This window comes from Maniola jurtina, chromosome 1 (genome assembly GCF_905333055.1).
Source record: "Maniola jurtina chromosome 1, ilManJurt1.1, whole genome shotgun sequence".
In the NCBI taxonomy this organism is placed as follows: domain Eukaryota; kingdom Metazoa; phylum Arthropoda; class Insecta; order Lepidoptera; family Nymphalidae; genus Maniola; species Maniola jurtina.
This window is the reverse complement of record NC_060029.1, coordinates 3,689,157-3,708,002: the sequence shown is the minus strand read 5'-3', so window position 1 is coordinate 3,708,002 and position 18,846 is coordinate 3,689,157.

The following is an 18,846-nucleotide window of genomic DNA, read 5'->3' as shown; positions in this document are numbered from 1 at the left end:
ATTTACTTAATAATCTTATTCTTTTATCTTTTCCAAATATTCAAACCAATTTTTAAAAATAGTTTGATAGTTGTAGTGCACTGCGCTTTAACTTGATTTTAATAAGAAGAATTAAGACTTAAATAAAAGGGTCATTGATGCACAGAGTAGAATGGTTGGCCTGTTACAGTTACAATGCAAATGCAGCAGGAATTCATTATAAATGCAGCCTGCATATTAAATACGCATCCGTATTCTACTCGGAGACCGCGCTGCAATAAGTATTTGGTCATAGTTTGCTTTTCCTAGATAACGTGAAATAGGGCCTTTATAATTTCTCGTAGTTGATACTTACGTATGTTGTACTTATTTACTGCAACTAATACAATTTTTAGCCCCCGACCCAAAAAGAGGGGTGTTATAAGTTTGTCGTGTGTATCTGTGTGTGGCATCGTAGCTCCTAAACTAATGAACTGATTTTAATTTAGTTTTTTTTTTGTTTGAAAGGTGGCTTGTTCGAGAGTGTTCTTAGCTATAATCCAAAAAAATCGGTTCAGCCGTTTGAAAGTTATCAGCTCTTTTCTAGGTACTGTAACCTTCACTTGTCACATAAATTAATTTACTTTGTGGTAAATATGACAAGTAAAACCAACCTAACCTAACCTAACCTAAGTAATGTAAAACCAAAATAGTATTGTTGGTTTTAATTAGGGCCGAAGTTCGAAAGGGATGTTCACATAATGCGGACTTGCCCTTTAACACAAATAAACAAGGAGTTAAGAAAAAGAGATTAGATACATAATTATTATCTTCTTTATTTTTTTAACGTTTTATTGAAAAATATAACCAATACAATGGACTTTAATTTTTGTATCTGCACGTAAATTTTACAGCAAGGTGTCGCGGAAATTAATACTAAATCTGTGTTTAAGGAGCATAAATTCATTTTATTAAGTATAGTAAAAATATGATCAATGAAATGATGCAAACAGTCAATTTGCTATTTTATAGTAAACGCTAAAAATATGTTCTTGCGTTAGGTCGTAAAATTGTTTATGTAGCTACTCAAAAAGTTGTAAGTATTGAATAAAAGTTGTCAGGATAAAATCCTAAACTACGCTTTATTGGATTATTATACGTTAAAAAAGGAGCCCTTAAATAGGATTAATTTATTGTCTGTCTGTCTGTCCGTCTGTCTGTAGTGTCTGTCAGAGTACTCCCTACACCTATAGAGTACTCCCCGTTGACCTAGAATCATAAAATTTGGCAGGTAGGTAGATATTGTAGTTAAAGAAAAAATCCGAAACCGTGAATTTGTTACAATTAACATTACAAAGAAAAATGTGTTCATGAACAAATAATTTTAGTATTTTCAATTTTCAATGTAAGGTACCTACCTACCTATACCAAGTGGCTGGTATCATATAAAAGGGCTTTTGTAAATTCTACAACAGAGTTTTATTTATTTTATGCGTAAGTAGTTTTTGATTTATCGTGCAAAATGTCGGAAAAAATACCCGAGTACGGAACCCTCTGTGCACGAGTCTGACTCGCACTTGGCCGGTTTATTTGCTAGGTACTAGGCTAGGCAGCATATATCAGGTCTCTCCTAGGTGGGAAATGCCTGTTGTATGGATCGGTTAAGAAATTACTAAATTCTAGCAAAATATATGGCCAGTAAAATAAAATAAAGTATCTATTAAGGTGGTCATTCTTTATTCGAGTAGTAAAATAAATATCTCCTTGGTACTCAGGTTGGTACTTTTCTTGTTTACAAGCTTTGCGTAGTTATGGACGTTGTTATCATTTAGGCAGCTATAAAGTTAGCGCATTTGTAGGCAAGAGTTACGTAGAAACCTGGCTTGAGTTGGCTATTTTGATAAAAAATATGACTAATAAAATGATCTAGACATTGATTACTATATATTTTATGTACGTAAAGGCTGAGCAGACGTTTTGTTTGTGCGTAACCATTGTAAATTATAATAAAATAGAAGTGTTTTAGCTTTGTTTTGTTTGTAGTATAGAAGCAGGCGTTATTTTGCGGAAGTCCATGATATACAAGGAACCAAAAGCTTTATTTATATTTATATTTATAGCAATTTGCTATAATCCGCCCAACCAAAGAAATCTGTATGGTGCAACATGCAGCATGCGACATGCACCGCCCGCCCTCCCACTGATAAACATGCAGGAAAAGCCAGCCACCAAGCAAGCTACACGCACCACCACCACGCAGCACCACACAAATCCCAACACCACTCGAAACGTGCGTCGAGTTCCGCAAGAACTGCTGCTATTTTTCACGCCTATAACCAACAATGCAGTATATTTTTCGCATGTATATAGTTGGACTTAGAAAGTGACACAGAGTATTTCTTATCCCGGAAAAATAAAAATATCCTACGGATTAAAAAAAAGCCTTATCTTGCAGGCAAGGTCACGAGAATCAGCTAGCAATAAATAATTTATGTAGATACATAGATACTAGCGTTTTATGAAAATCCCTTAAAGAATAACAAACAAAAGGGGAAGTTTATTCATTTTTTAATTGGAAAACTTTAATTAAATAAAAATAAGTTTAAGTAAATTTTAAATTCCTTTGCGGGTGTTTGCGGATACCAATCTAATTAATATGGCCGCTAATTATGATTTAAATTCAATTGAATTGTAGTATATGTAAATGAAATGGATTATTCGGTATCTCAATCACGAGCCGCTCGCGAAGGGAACGTGCCGTGTGCCGACGTGAGTGAATTCCGTGCCGCACTTGTTCCTGGGAAGGGACCTTTGAAACGCTAACGGGTTATCCTTTGTGTCGGTAAATACTGACACATCCATTGCGATGTGTGCCCATTTTGCATATACTTAGCTTCTTTAAATTTAGTTATAATAATAAATTTTACAATTATCGCCTTTTAAATCAGCTACAAAACGCTACAAATGCAAAATCATTAAACAGCTTAACTATGTTTTTTTAAAGAATATTAGCCATGCTAAACATGACTAATGCTCCCCTTTCCCCTCCAATTAAGCGTAAAGCTTGTGCCAGGACCACAGGCCAGGACCCATTCCTGTCGACAATAGTGCAACGCGTGGGGTTTGAACCGCCGACCTTTCGGAATTCAGTCCGCTCCTCAACCGTTAAGCTATCGAGGCTCTATATCTTTATAGTATGGGTAAGAATAGTGCTTGCTCGTATTACAGTGCCTAAGTTAATTGTAACGGTAGTTATCCGGTGGTAGTCTGCTGGGGTCGTGACCCGCTGCTGTGAGCACGTGGGAAAAACTCCAATACAAAGCACTTCCAAGAAACTGCTACTGCACTGTAACATGGCGATTACAGTCTGTATAATACATACACAATAAAATGTACCTACCTAGTTGAAGTTTTGCGCTACTCGAGAAAAAACTGCGATAATTCTACGATTCAAGCACACTGTTCTCTTTTTAACCGATTTCCAAAACGGAGGTGGCTCTCAATTCGGCCATTACTCGGTCATACATCGATTTTTTCAACGTTTCTGGACCGATTTCCGAATATTTTTTTTAATCAACAGCGTAAGTTTCCGTGGTGGTTCAATAAAAATTTCAAGATCCAACTTAATCCTGATGCTGCAGAGTTACTGCCCGCCTAAGTTATCAAGATTCAGGAATCAAGGTTCATAGTGAATTAATTTACATTGAACTAAAGTACTTAAGAGGGCTCTCTCCGTCACTCGTTTCATACAATCGTAGTTCCAATTTCATTTGAATACTAAGCAACCAAAGTCCATGAAATTTTGCAGACATATTCTAGAAACTAATATCTATGTCTGTGGTTTTCCAGATTTCTGTTAAAATATTTGGTTTCAAAGTTACGCGGTCTTAAAAATTTACATACAAATCTTTGAGCCCCTGTAATTTTAAAACTACATATTTTTAGAAAAATTTAAAACACCACAGCACAGATATTTAATATTTACTTACTTTAATATTACTTAATATTCAAATGAAATTGGAACTACGATTGTATGAAACGAGTGGAAACGAGTGACAGAGAGAGCCCGTTAAATAGTAACTTCAAATAAGGTTTCCAACTAAAATCGTGTGCTATGGAGCTGTCCAAATTAATATGAAACTGGGCATCGACTCGCAAGCAAAAACGTTGCAACAAGTGTAAATTAAAAATTTATAACACCCCCGACAAGTGAAGGTTACAGTTATAACTAGAAAAAAGCTAATAACTTTCAAACGGCTGAATCAATTTTCTTGGATTATAGCTAAGAACACTCTCGATCAAACATACACAGATACACACGTCAAACTTATAACACCCCTCTTTTTGGGTCGGGGGTTAAAAAAGGAGAGTTGCAGCCCTCAAAATCTTCATCCGAATTGTGCCGTGCTGGGGTAAGCAGTAGGCAACTCCACAGATGCCGTTGTTTAGGAAGACGGTACCAATAAATGATGAAATCTATTCAGAAAAAAAATCGGTTGATTAACATAACGTAATTTAAGATTTACCTAATACTAACGCTTTCTCTGATTTCATCCACAAATCATTACTAAGTAGGTTTTTGACCCTCCAGGCTTTTATATTCTGTCAAAAATCTTCTAACCGTTTTTACTTTGTAGTTCAAGTTTAAGCTACCGATAGCACAGCAAAAAATAAATCGGTGAGTATGAAATTAGCAGATAATATAGTCACATCGTTATCAAGTATTCCAGTTTCCTCACCTGGCCAATGAGATGAATGTAAATCACGAACTAGACCAATGAGCTGTTTAATTTTTTTAATTGCACCGCTAAATAAGTCGGGGCGGAGCTGACGTCGCGATACCTACTGTTTTTACCTCTACCTGTGTTTAATTAACTACTATTCGTAGTTCATTGACAACTAGGGGATGCCCGCGGCTTCGCCCGCGTGGATTTCGTTTTTTTTAAATCCCATAGGAACTCTTTGATTTTCCGGGATAAAAAGTAGCCTATGTCCTTCCCCGGGATGTATCCCAAGTCTGTACCAAATTTCATTAAAATCGGTTCAGCGGTTGGCCCATGAAAACGTAGCAGACAGACAGACAGACAGACAGACAGACAGATAAACAGACAGACAGACAGACAGACACACTTTCGCATTTATAATATTAGTATGGATTAATTTAATAGGTATATAGAATAGAATAGAATAGATTTTTATTCAAATACACTTTTACAAACTTTTACAAGTGCGTTTGAATCGTCAAATAATTTACCACTGGTTCGGAATGCGTTCCTACCGAGAAGAACCAGCAAGAAACTCGGCGGTTGCTCTTTTTAATTATTCAATTTACAATAATTTATAATAATATCATATAATTTATAATAATAGTTCCTTAATGAAATGAGGCTCTACAATCTACATATATTTAATAACTGCTAGTTTATGCATACTTATAAGAGGATGCCCGCGACTTAATTCGCTTGGATTTAGTTTTTCAAAAATCCCGTGGGAACTGTTTGATATTCCAGGGTAAAAAGTAGCATATCAGATTACTCTCCAGATCTTTAACTATGTAAGTACATTCATTCGAAAATTCACGACAATCCGTACCTCCTTTGCGGCGTGATTGAAGCACCAAATAACAAACACACATACTTTCGCATTTATTATAATATTATAGATAGTGATTTATTGACTACAAATCATTTGCTTTGCTAATGTGACCATTTATTAATTTGATGGTATAAAATAAACTGTCTGTTTTCAATTTATTACTGCCACTTCGCTAATATAGCACCTCGCGATCATTTATGCTAAGGATGCCCCGAAGCTACGAGTAGGTACATACGACTCTTTACGAGGCTTCCTGACAAAATGTTATTATGGTCGATCGTTAAACGGACACTAATGATTGAAAATCTGCCTTACTTCTAACTTCTAAGCTATTTCAAACGCGTACTTTAAACACTTCTTTCTGAAGTGAAAACTTTAGGCACGTTGGGCGATTTTGTCATCGGTAGAACTTCAAGATTGGGTCACTTACATGTTAAAACGGTCTGAAACTATGCAAAAGTTGAGTCCACAGATCAATAAATACAAATTTGAATTAATTTCCAAGTAAAACGGCCTAAAACTGTGTTAAGATTGGGACCAAAGTTCGTGATTTCCATCAAAACGGTACAATCAGAAAAGATTGGACAACTTTCATTCAGTTTTATGTTAGAATCTCTCGTAAAATTAAATTCGAGCAATATTACAATTTAGAGTTTTGTTCTCCAGCTCCTCATTTGTAACTCATCAGATAATGCCTATTAACATATTCTGAGCAACATCTTTAAGAGTTCATTTTACATATTCAACAAAGTACTTACTCGTAAATATACAATCATAAGCAACAAAATATTGATACCGAACATAAAGTAGTAATAAAAGTGTTAATTGCATACAAAATTTACGCCTCGAAGCCCTATAGATGTCTTCATTAGCCACACGAACGTGTTTATGACTGCTAATGCTTTTCATGAAAATAAATACATATTGAAGGCAGTTATGTCTCCTAACTTTTCAGAGTTATTAAGCAATTAAAATACCATGAGGCTTTAACGGTGAAGGAAAAGATCGTAAGTACACTGCATGCCTGAGAGTTCTCCTTTTCTCAAAAGTTTGACTGACAAACCCACACTTGGGCAGCGTGATAGGCTATGGAATAAACCCTTTCATTTTGAGAGGAGAATCGTACTCAGAAATATGCTAGCGATCAATGGGTTCAATTAATGGTGTTGAAGATGATGAGATGATTATAAGATGTTTCTAACGATTATTTCTTCATAATTTTCTTTATTATAAAACTGCCTAATTATAATTTTGGAGCTGACTTTTCAATTGTTAACAAAGGAATAAATAAAAAAAAAATCTATCAAAGTTTCTTATCCAAGTTACAATCTCTAGGATTGATGACATTTTTCTGTAATACGATAAATTTGGAGCTGACTTTTCAATCGTTAAGGAATAAATAAAAGTTTTTCTATCAAAGTTTCTTATCCAAGTTGCAGTCTCTACTAGGATTGATGACTTTTTTCTGTAATACGATGACGTTCTACAAACATGCTACTGGTACTTGAAATGTCTTATTCTGTTTATTTTTTGTCTGCTGATGTCTGTTTGTTGGTTGTCGAGATCAAGAACTTTTTAAGTACTTAGATGATAAAAACTTTTAGATAAACAAGTGCTAAGTACCATGTTAATTAGCTTAATCACGATCTTCAACTGAAGTGACATATCACATTCTCTATCTCCTTTGATTTCTACAGTAATTACCATAACACCTAATTAATTTTTAATTAATGTCCAATCTAATGTTTAAAATTAGAAAAAAAATCTGTTCTTCCGTCAGGTACTTATGCACTGCGCATCGTACACCCGGACTTAAATCACTGTGCAGTTGTTGTTAGCACTTTCGTAAAGGTTTTTATCGTAGTACTGTAAACGTACAATCAGTGCATATTGAGCATGAGTGCTAGCTAATTTATTATATTTATCAATTATGAAATATACAAAATTTTGGCATAAAGGCAATCGGGCACTGAACAGTATTTTTTTAGTAGGTATAGCTGCAGTCATTTTTTTAATAGTTTTAATTCTTTGTCTTTGTATTCAAGCTCTACTGTCATAGAATGTAATTTGATCAAGTGTGGACCAATCACATTCATTTTATTCTTGTACCTTACCTTGCGAAACCTAAAATTGGACTCTCGAATGTGGGAGTACCCTAAGTAGGTACACGATGTAATTTTTAAAGTAAAAAATGATTCTGTCCACATATGCACCGCGTGGGCGGTAATTGCTTGTAAGCCCACGGCTTTTTATTTGACTGACCTGACCTTTGGTTGAACGAGAAAATTTGATAGCATCACTCGATCGTTAATTTAAAAGTATTCTCCTTTTGATCCATTCGTCATCATCATCTTACGAAATTAGTTTTTTAGTCATGACTCCCCCGCTTCTTGGTGTACAATTTCATTAAACAAATTATTGCATATTATTAGTTTTGGATCGTGACTTTGATTGTGTAATAGAAGATTATACATATAATGTGTAATAGAAGATTATAATATATATAACAAAATTTTCAAAATTTATAAAAGCCCCGTCACATTTTTATTAGAATTTGGCTGGACATTAATTTGTATTGGTCGGATAGTAATAACCGGTCTAATAAGAAAACTAGAAAAGAGCTTATAACTTTCAAACGGCTGAACCGATTTTCTTGGATTAATAGCTAAGAACACTCGATCAAGCCACCTTTCAAGCAAAAAAAAAACTAAATTAAAATCGGTTCATTCGTTTAGGAGCTACGATGCCACAGACAGATACACAAACACACAGATACAGAAGTCAAACTTATATCACCCCATTTTTTGGGTCGGGGGTTAAAAATACACACTTTAATATCTATCTTGTTGCATATGAACTTATATTGAACCTGTTTTATTTCTCATCATCCCCTAGGAAATTACAGCAAAGTATGTCATTTGTCGGCTCAGTCACTCTATGCACTTAGGTGTGATGATAATTTTAATTGCTTGACATGGTATGATATAATTTCTGCTTTATTGCGGCTCTATTGCGGTATCCTGTCAGGAAATCTGTCATTATTTCTCTTGGAACATGTTTTTACGTTTTCCTTGGACGATAACGATCCGACCACGGCACGATTCGCTACGACATTCGTGGCTTATGAAGAAATTATTAGCTCCTACTGTTACGAGATTAATAATAATTTCTGCATTTTGTTTTGCTTATTTTGTACCCCCCTTTATCATCGACGTTTCTTCTACACGCACAAAATGCTTTGCATCATTATTCTTTAACAATCCTTCCAGTATTCCAAACCATAGCCATACGTATGGCAATTGAAATACTCTTCCGACATCAGTGTTTCCTACCAATTATAATTCAGATATCTGTAAAACAAGAGTAAATAGGCATCTTGGGCAAACGCGTTCTACCTTAGACCACATTATCACTTTCTATCAGATGTGATGGTCAAGCGTGTGTGAAAAATGGCATTGCTTACTAGGATATTATCGTGAAAATTTTATTAAGAGACATTTCACCCAAATTAATAGCTTCATCTGGTAACAGAAGGGCTAGCTCATTTTTCGCACGAAGGATCAGCCTGGCTGCCCAGCGCATGCAGCCAGTATTTTTGGCACCATTCCACGCGGGCATGTTTTGTACAGTAATAAGATAAGGCTAGATTTCAGTTTTATTACGATATTTTCAAAAAAAAATCGTGAAATTAATGGGGGTTTCCCGTCACTTTAGTTTTCTGTTGTTTATGTTATTTCATTTTTCTGTGCTCCTGTTATTTTATTTTTTGTTGTTTCTGTTATTTTATTTTTGTAACATTTTTTTTTAAAATAAATAAATGAGAGTAATAAATCGTGAAATATAAATCGTTTTGAAGTCGCTCGGAAACGCGTTAGAAGTTGCCTGACGGGTAGAAATAATACCACTATCCTAAGGCCCGGCTTCCGAACGGATGCGGGCTTTCTTTGCCTGTGTTTCATTATCAGTAATTACCACTGATAACGGGTATGGTATGATAAGGAAAGCTCGTATTTTGTTATTTAAAGTAACAGTTGTTATTCTAGATTAGGTAATGACATAATAGAATTGAATTACAGGTGATAAGTGATTTACTTATTCGTGTGTTTAAAATGATTTCTGTTCTTCTGTGTAGATTTTTATTATGTATTGTATACCTTGTATTATTAACGTTTCTTCGTATGTTTTCCGAATCAAAAAATTTCATTTCTCAAGTAAAAGCGTAACTTTTACTTGAGTAATGAATTTTTAATCATAGTTTTAGTATTTTTTTTATTGATAATTCAATTAAACTTGTAAAAAAAGTACCTTAGGTATAATTAGTTATATTAGGTATAATTAGGAAAATATGGTGATATTCTTATCATCGAATGGACACTCTATTGATCCGATTATTACTATCAATCATAAAAATAACTAGGTAAGTTCTTCTAACTTATTTCCCTCTTCTATTCTTCGTAATGCAAAAGTGTAGTAAAATGTAACTTTTCTCATACAATGCATTTGTTAACCCGGAATAGGACGAGGCATCAACTAACAGTACAGGTTTATTTCAAGTGGGAATACATCATTTTGATGCGCTGTAGAGAATCCGTAATGCCGCATTTGGTCGTCATTCTCACGCCTTACTACAATTAACTGTCTCCAGTCCAACATGCAATAACCACTTCTATTGCTATGATGTTTAGTGTTAAATTGGTATGTAAATGAATAGGAATTTATTTTCCAAAATCCAAATGTTTCCAGTTACATTAGTTATCGCAGTGTGGTGTGTCGGACGGTATTGTTGGAATGGTAGTGTTATTATGATGTTTGATGATTTTTATTTTCATATTATTTCGGATTTATTATTTCGCGGGATCTTGGTAATGTTAATCATGGTAACATTAAAGTTTAGCTTTCGACGATTTGTCTGGCTTAGCGGTATCTTTCCCGGTTATGAAATATGAATTCGTCGTTTTATTTTTGATTGGTTTTCGTTTTATTATTTATGTAGATACTTCTCATCTGCTAGTTACTAAATGGAATGGAGTAGACTTAAATAATAGTGTTACTATTTGACTATTTTTTCCTTCAAAGCATACCTATTATATTAATAACATCAGCGATCGGTGATTTTGCGACAGCATCTATGCATCACATTTTGATGATTTTCTGAGTCCGATCATTGTATTGAAAACGCGCGTTTTAGCGATTTTTTCGATGCTGCGTTGCGTTTTGACGACTTTTTGCGTGTGTGTGTGCGTGTCTTTAGTTAACCAGATTTTGGTATTTTTTTAGTTTTAAAATTACATAGGCAAATAAAAATTTACTTACAAAGCCGGTGTAACTTTAAAAAAAGCTTCAAAAAAAGTTTAACAAAATCGACAATAAACTATCAGAAATCTCCATAATAACAGCTGTAAAAAGTATGTTCCAAATAATATGATAGGTTGATTTACAGCTTTATCAGAGGCTAATTGATAAATCAGGCAGATTGTTATCGATAATTATTTAAAGAGCAGCCCCACCGGCCTTTGCGAGAATGATTTATGGAAACCGGCCGGCGAATAAACAACCTATAAACACTGCGATTATGTATACATAGCTTGATTGTATAGATTGAATGGGTTCCGTAGTGCATAAATACGTATTTTTTAGGGTTCCTTCCGCCCGTCTGTCTGTTACAGTCGATTATTTTTATATTTGCTTTACAGGGATTTTCAAAATCAAATAAATTACCTGTTTAGATTACACGATTTAATGAAATCACTTACCCGATATGTGAAGCCGTGATAACCCAGTGGTTAAGACGTCCGCTCTTATTTGGGAGATCGAGCATTCGATTCCGGGTACACACCTCTTACTTTTCGAAGTTATGTGTGTTTTACTTTTTAATCCCCGACCCAAAAAGAGGGGTGTTATAAGTTTGAGGTGTGTATCTGTGTATCTGTCTGTGGCATAAGCTCCTAAACTAATGAACCGATTTTAATTTAGTTTTTTTTTTTTGTTTGAAAGGTGGCTTGATCGAGAGTGTTCTTAGCTATAATCCAAGAAAATCGGTTCAGCCGTTTGAAAGTTATCAGCTCTTTTCTAGTTACTGTAACCTTCACTTGTCGGGGGTGTTATAAATTTTTAATTTACACTTGTTTACTTACCTATACATCATACACAATTTACCTACACATCAAAAATACAATTGACTCTGTCATGTGCCTAAAATTAAACACATGCGCCCACATCGATGGCAAATGGCAAGATAACGTTTTTGCATCGTCAATGCGGGCCCCCATTCATACTTGTTCTGTTGTGAGGGAAACGAACTTGAATAACCTGCGTGTCAGCCACTGAGTAATCATCTGACGTCGGCAAGACTGATGTCTATGTGTTTCACGAATTTCGTTACAGTATTTTCGATGACAGCAATAAATAACAACTTTAATTGCGTCGATGCTGCCATCTTGATTTCGCATGCTTGGCATTGCGGTGCGGATTTTGATGCAAATCGTTACGTTTCGCGTTAAATATTTTGAATATTAGAGTAATGCACGCTCCGGACGATGTCTCGTTGTAATTAGTTTAATTAGTTTTAAACCGAGTTTATAGTAATTAATTTTTAATTAGCAATTCATTAATTTTGTTATATATACCTACTTAATTAAATTTTTTCATTTTGAATTTTTAACACGTTTTTATTTTTTGTAACACTTCCGGTCCTAAATATCTAGTTACCTTCTGGGTCATATTATTATATTTTAACAGCAAAGTTAGACAAAGTTGACTTACAATTAACAATACATTACATTCGGCCAATATTTATACCATGTTTCTTTTTTTTTTCAGATAATTGGACGTGTGATTGTGGAGAAGTAAAAGTTTGATACCTAGCTGTGAGTATTTTATTATAGCAAACTTATGACTGTTGAAGCCTCTATCAATGTTTTGGAGGGTACAGTGATTCCCGTTGTACCTATTTTGCATAAAAGATTTTGACTTGAACCTTATTAGTCCTTCAGGTATAGGTACGTACCTAGGCCAGATATTTGAAGTTCTGGGGGTAACGCCGTGTACTGTACCTGTACCTACATTAAAACACCTGTAATACAATGTATTTCTCAATAAAACATTAAAGTAAACAAATCTGGGGGCACGGTAGTGCCCACGGCCAAGTCGAGCTATGGCACACCGTACCATCCTTTTCTCGAACCCATTCGTGTCGCTTTCCACCCCCCTGTAACTTCGTTGCAGATAAAGCTAGAAGTCTGAATTTTCAGTGACCAAGAGGACATAGTAAAACCAGGTATATGCCCAAATTACATTTAATTTTAACCAGTAGTTTAAGAACTATTACAAGTCAAAGTTCCTTGATTATGTAAGTGACACACTCACCGATCATCAAAATTCTAAGGTACTTCTAGCAGACCTACAAGTTTCAAATTTTGCACACAGTAAGTGTTTAGAGTATAAAGCAAGGAAAAATTTAAAAATACCTGAATTTCAGTCCCATTTTCAAGATATACTTATTTTTAATTATTACTGCATAAGTAACTTTGTAAACCAATATAAAAAGATTGCAAACTTGCGTGATTACAAAGTTACATTTGCAGTGAATTTCGAATAACTTAAGCGCCTATCTTACTTAAAAATAGACAATAATGAACCCTACTACAAAGTAATAAAAAGGTATATTTGAAAATAGACAATAATGAACCCTATTACATAGTAATAATATGGTGTGTTTGAAAATAGAAAATAATAATGGACCCTTTTACAGAGCAGGTAGGCAGTGGGAGTAGGTATGGCATATTTGAAATAGACAATAATGAACCCTATTACAAAGTACTAATATGGTACAGAATATGGTATATTTACTTCGAAAGCAACTTATACGCTACAAAAGAAAGCGCGAGTCGGAGTCGCACACAAAGGGTTCCATACCATCCAACATACCAAAATTGAAAATTATGTACTTTTTAAATAGGTATTTTGGTTTAAAAAACAAAAGAGACGCTTTAAAAATATCACATTTCTTGTATAGAGGCCCCCTTTATTTATTTTATTTTCATTATTTACTGTTATAGCGGCAATATAAATACACAATCTCTCACAATTATCTACCTTCTACATTTCATGAGATACAGCCCACTGACAGACGGACAGGCGGACGGCGGGAGCTTAGTAAAAGGGTCCTATTGGCATTCGGTCTTCGGAAAAAAAGCTTGTTTCTTTTCAATCAATGCTATGCATTGTTTTTACAGACTCAGTCGTTTAGAGTTATTTGTCAATTTTGCCAGATGTGATATGTCAGTAGGGTTGCCAGTTGCCACCTATTAAATATATTTTCTTTTCTTAAATATCACCCGATTTCATATAAGGATACATAATACTAAGGTGAAAAAACTCACGTTAGTAGTGAACTTAGAAAAATATAATAAGAATAAGAATAAGAAGTGTTTATTTATTTTATTTATGATGTATCGTGATTACTTGGTAGATGGTCTTGTTTGCCAATACACAATCAAATTTTTTATTATATTACCAAGTCCTGATGCCAATATTATGAACTTATGGCATAAAGCTATGTGGCTGAACTAAAAAAGCAATATTTAAATGACAATACAATGGTTTCAAAACAAAGTACTTTGGAATATTGTTATATAAACCACGGCACATTAGAAATGACGTTATTAATAATCGGGACCTCATTAACAGCATCTTTAAATTCCAAGATATGTAAACAATCTGTTCTTGTTGAGTTTAAGATTAAACTTAATTTCATCCCGCCACTTATTATATAGCATTTATTTGGATTTAATTTGGAAAAGTATAATAGAAAAATTTACTGCAACAATCAACAACTGGTGGAAAGCCAAAATAAGCAAAAAAAAATTATTGCTCTCATACTTATGTTACGTTTGCCCGAAATAAAGTAACATACGTTATTATAAAGTATGGTTGGCAGCCCTAAACGTCGAGGTCCATTTATGGGCTACCTCTGATGAACATTTGGTACTCATAAAATATAATTCAATTGTTAGTTAGTAGTACCAAGTTTTAAGTAAAATAGACGAGTTTGTGAACTCTACGAAAGAGCTTGCGTTGTATTATTTTCCCGGATTGTGGTGTAATCTTATAAAATAATAGTGTAGTAAAATAATTGTGAAATCAATACCAAAAAGTTCGCGTAGCGAAGTTTTATTATTTTGGTGTTTTTAAAATGGACTATACTCAATAATCGTTAAATTAAATGACTGATACACTACTGTGCGTCAAGATTTTAAAAGCCCCATAGTCTAAATTCTGTGACGTGATAGAGTGATATAGTGTGTTCCAGTAGCTGCACGTTGGGAAGTATTAGATATTAAGCTTATATGATAAATTATAAGTATTGAGGTTAAAGTAACTAGGTTAGATGGTTGGTATGGGTGTCGCTATAAGGGGTGGTTGGAGGTGGCCTAGGTAGGGTAGGTTAGGTTTATTTAGTTACGTTAAGCTAGTGTGTTCAATGTGCCATAAGTGAGTGTTGGAATGATTAAAATCGAGAATAGTTCATGTTATTTAATAACACAAGAATACTGTTAGTTTACACAGGTACATGCGACCTGATTTATTTGAGATAGAAATCCTGACTTATCCCACAAGCAAGAAGTCCTTAGGTTAAATTTCATTCTCACGCAATTAGGACTTTTGACCCTTCAAAATATACAACACTCTTATTAGAATCCGTAACTGACGCACAAGAAAATATGGTACCCGAAAAGAAAAAAGGATGGTTACCTACCTACAAAAAGAAATGAGATCCCATCAAAAACATAACATGTACAAAAATCCAAGTCTCGCAACGTACCTAGTTCTTCTACCGCAAAAAGTTTTGAGATCTAACATAAAACCAAGTCGGTTAATTTATTCAGTATCTATAATATGAGAGCAGCCAGCCTACAAATTTGTCACAAATCATTACCTAATTAGTTAATTAAAACATTTCATAGTGACCGTATCGACATAAGATATTTTTATTTCTTTAATAAATATAATGACTTGGCAATTGCACACGGCGATAGAAACTACATACAACTAAATCTGCTTAATGTTAGCGCTTTAAGCACTTTTTATGTTTGTGTAAATATGCGCCCAGCTAGCGCTATGTTCAACTAGGACTATGAAAATATTTGATTAAAATTATTCTTACGTGGTTATGTTGCTGTGCAATTGCCAAGTCATTATATTTATTTAAGAAATAAAAATATCTTATGTCGATACGGTCACTATGAAATGTTTTAATTAACTAATTAGGTAATGATTTGTGACAAATTTGTAGGCTGGCTGCTCTCATATTATAGATACTGAATAAATTAACCGACTTGGTTTTATGTTAGATCTCAAAACTTTTTGCGGTAGAAGAACTAGGTACGTTGCGAGACTTGGATTTTTGTACATGTTATGTTTTTGATGGGATCTGAGTTTACCAAAATATCTTTTATGGACTGATTCTTATTTCTTACCCGCATAAAGATAACGATCTGCAAAGATTTTTGCCGCAATAAAAATGCCAACAGTAAACATTTCTCTCGATATGCTTTATGATGACTTGTGACCAAACAAAATATGGCAGCTTGAACTGGTTTCGTAAAGAGGCCGTAATATTTTGTCTTTTTAGAGGTCTGTACAGGTAAAGGGTAAAAAAGGGTAAAAAAACAGATCCCTATTAATGTCACTCTGTCTTCCATCCATAATTATTTTTACATAATATCACCATAATATCCTGTTGATAGATATAGCATAAATGTACTTATGTGCATCTTATAGCTTAGTAGGTTAAGTTAATAGGTTGCAAGTCCATTTGATTATTCTTTCTCAATGTGGAAACAGGGACGGCTTTCCCTATTTTTTCATTCAGTTAAAATTAGATAAAACTTACTCTATTTTCAAAATATCCTCTAAAATTGAGGAGAATTTATTCGCTGGCAGCCTTTGTTCTATAACTACGCACCCCTGCCAATTCAAATTCAAATTCAAAATGTTTTTATTCAATTAAACTTTTACAAGTGCTTTTGAATCGTCATAATAATTTACCACTGGTTCGGAATGCCGTTCCTACCGAGAAGAACCAGCAAGAAACTCGGCGGTTGCTCTTTTCAAGTACATATTCAATTTACAATGTCATTCAACCGCCAAGAGAGCCTTGTCGCACTGTAGGTCTTTGACCTCTTACCCTCTACCTAGTTACTCATCCCAAAGTCGATATCGATATCGAACAAATATCTTCGTGTCTATTATGTCATCGACATATTGAAGCGGGCATTGCCTCGAACTCTATGAATATTCAAACCTGTTCCAGCTGCTGTGTCTTGGCCTTATAGAGAGCTAGGGACAGACAGGACAGCAATTTTATTACAATAAATATTAATAAATTAACTTATTGGCTTAAAGTAGGTATAGTACCTACTTGATACATACAAAAGAACTTAAATAAGCAAGTTTTGGTAGAAACACTTTTGGAACCTTTTATAGATTAGTTATTTGACGATTTGAAAAGTTATTAATTTCCATTTGAACGAAGTTTAAGTACTTTGATTGTGACTCTTGAAGTAATCATAAAAATAAAACAAAAAAAATATTAGCCCACTTGCATAACGACAGTTGTTATTTTTGCAATGCTCTAACTTTTGGCAAGAGCATAGGTACCTAGTTAATATTGCGTTTGCCTAAATGATAGCATGAAAAATTTACCTAACGCTGAGATGGAAAGAAATAAAAAAACTAATGTAAAATTAGACTTCGTACAGTTCTTGTAATTAAATTCGTTTAATCTCCACTTAATTTTTTGGATTTGTTTCGAATAACTCAGCGTAAGAGAAAACATTAAAAATAGTGAACTTCATAAATAAGTAATAATAATATTTAAAATAAAAGTTCGTCAAAGAATGACGTAGAAGAATTATGTAGGTAAATTACATGTATATTGTTTTAAAGCTTTTGCTGTATGGAAGTACGCATCACATTTTCGGTTCACATTTCCACATCATAGTTTACTATTAACAGCTGCAATAAGAGAAATCCGATGAGTAAGTACCTACATAAATAATTAAATGTATAAATGAAATAGTAGTCATCTGTGTGTCCCATGCTTAAGCTAATTATTCAATTTATTAGTAAATAGTGATGTTATACTCATAAATCTCATTTTGTTTCATGTTTTCATGTAAATTAATTACTTATTGATGTGATAGACTGTGTTTTTTTATACGTACAAGCAAATTACTTGTTAATTTAATTCTTAATCTTTAGTAGCGAAATAAATTAGCAATCAATGTCTTTACATTAATTTGCAAACTTTAAGTGTGTGAAGTTAGTACCTAGTCCACATCGTAAGAAAATCTTCATTTCAGACATCGATTATACTAAATTTTTTACTTCAATGTACCTATGTAGATTACTAGACTATAGACAGACAGTAGAATTAATCGTCTTAATGATTTTGCTACTATCTATTCGATGTAGACACAAAAATAACAAGGGTAAATTAAAAATTTATAACACCCCCGACAAGTAAAGGTTACAGTAATAACTAGAAAAAAGCTGAAAACTTTCAAACGGCTGATCCGATTTTCTTGGATTTATAGCTAAGAACACTCTCGATCAAGCCACCTTTCAAACAAAAAAACTAAATTAAAATCGGTTCATTAGTTTAGGAGCTACGATACCACAGACATACATAGATACACACGTCAAACTTATAACACCCCTCTTTTTGGATCGGGGGTCAAAAAATAAAAATGGCCGTCTATTATATTTTCAAATTACATTTTAAGCAGGGCACACACATCACGGCTTCTGTCCTGAAACTTGTAAGCGACTTTCTATTAACGTCAACGCCAACAGGAGAGACATGCATTCGTATGAGATTGACAAGCGATTGACGTACTTCAACGAAGTCACATGTTGACATAGAGAATTGATAGACATTTAAATACAAATTCAACTTTTTAGTGTTCGCGTTTATATGCTGCAGGCTTGCATGGTTAACGGCGCATCCCCACAGCTGGCCAGTGGTTTGCCGGCAAATGTCATTTTTAACCGACTTCAAAAAAGGAGCAGGTTCTCAATTCGTCGGAATCTTTTTTTTTAATGTATGTTCCCTTATTTTTTTTGTTTGAAAGGGGTACTGTGTAAGTAAGTGGTCCCATATAAATTTGGTGAAGATCTGATGAATACCTTCGGAGATGGAGAACAGAACTCCTCAATTGATAAGAGTAAATTGCTCGCGATCAGTGTAATAATGTATCAGTGATCATATTATAGTACCTACAGTGGGGC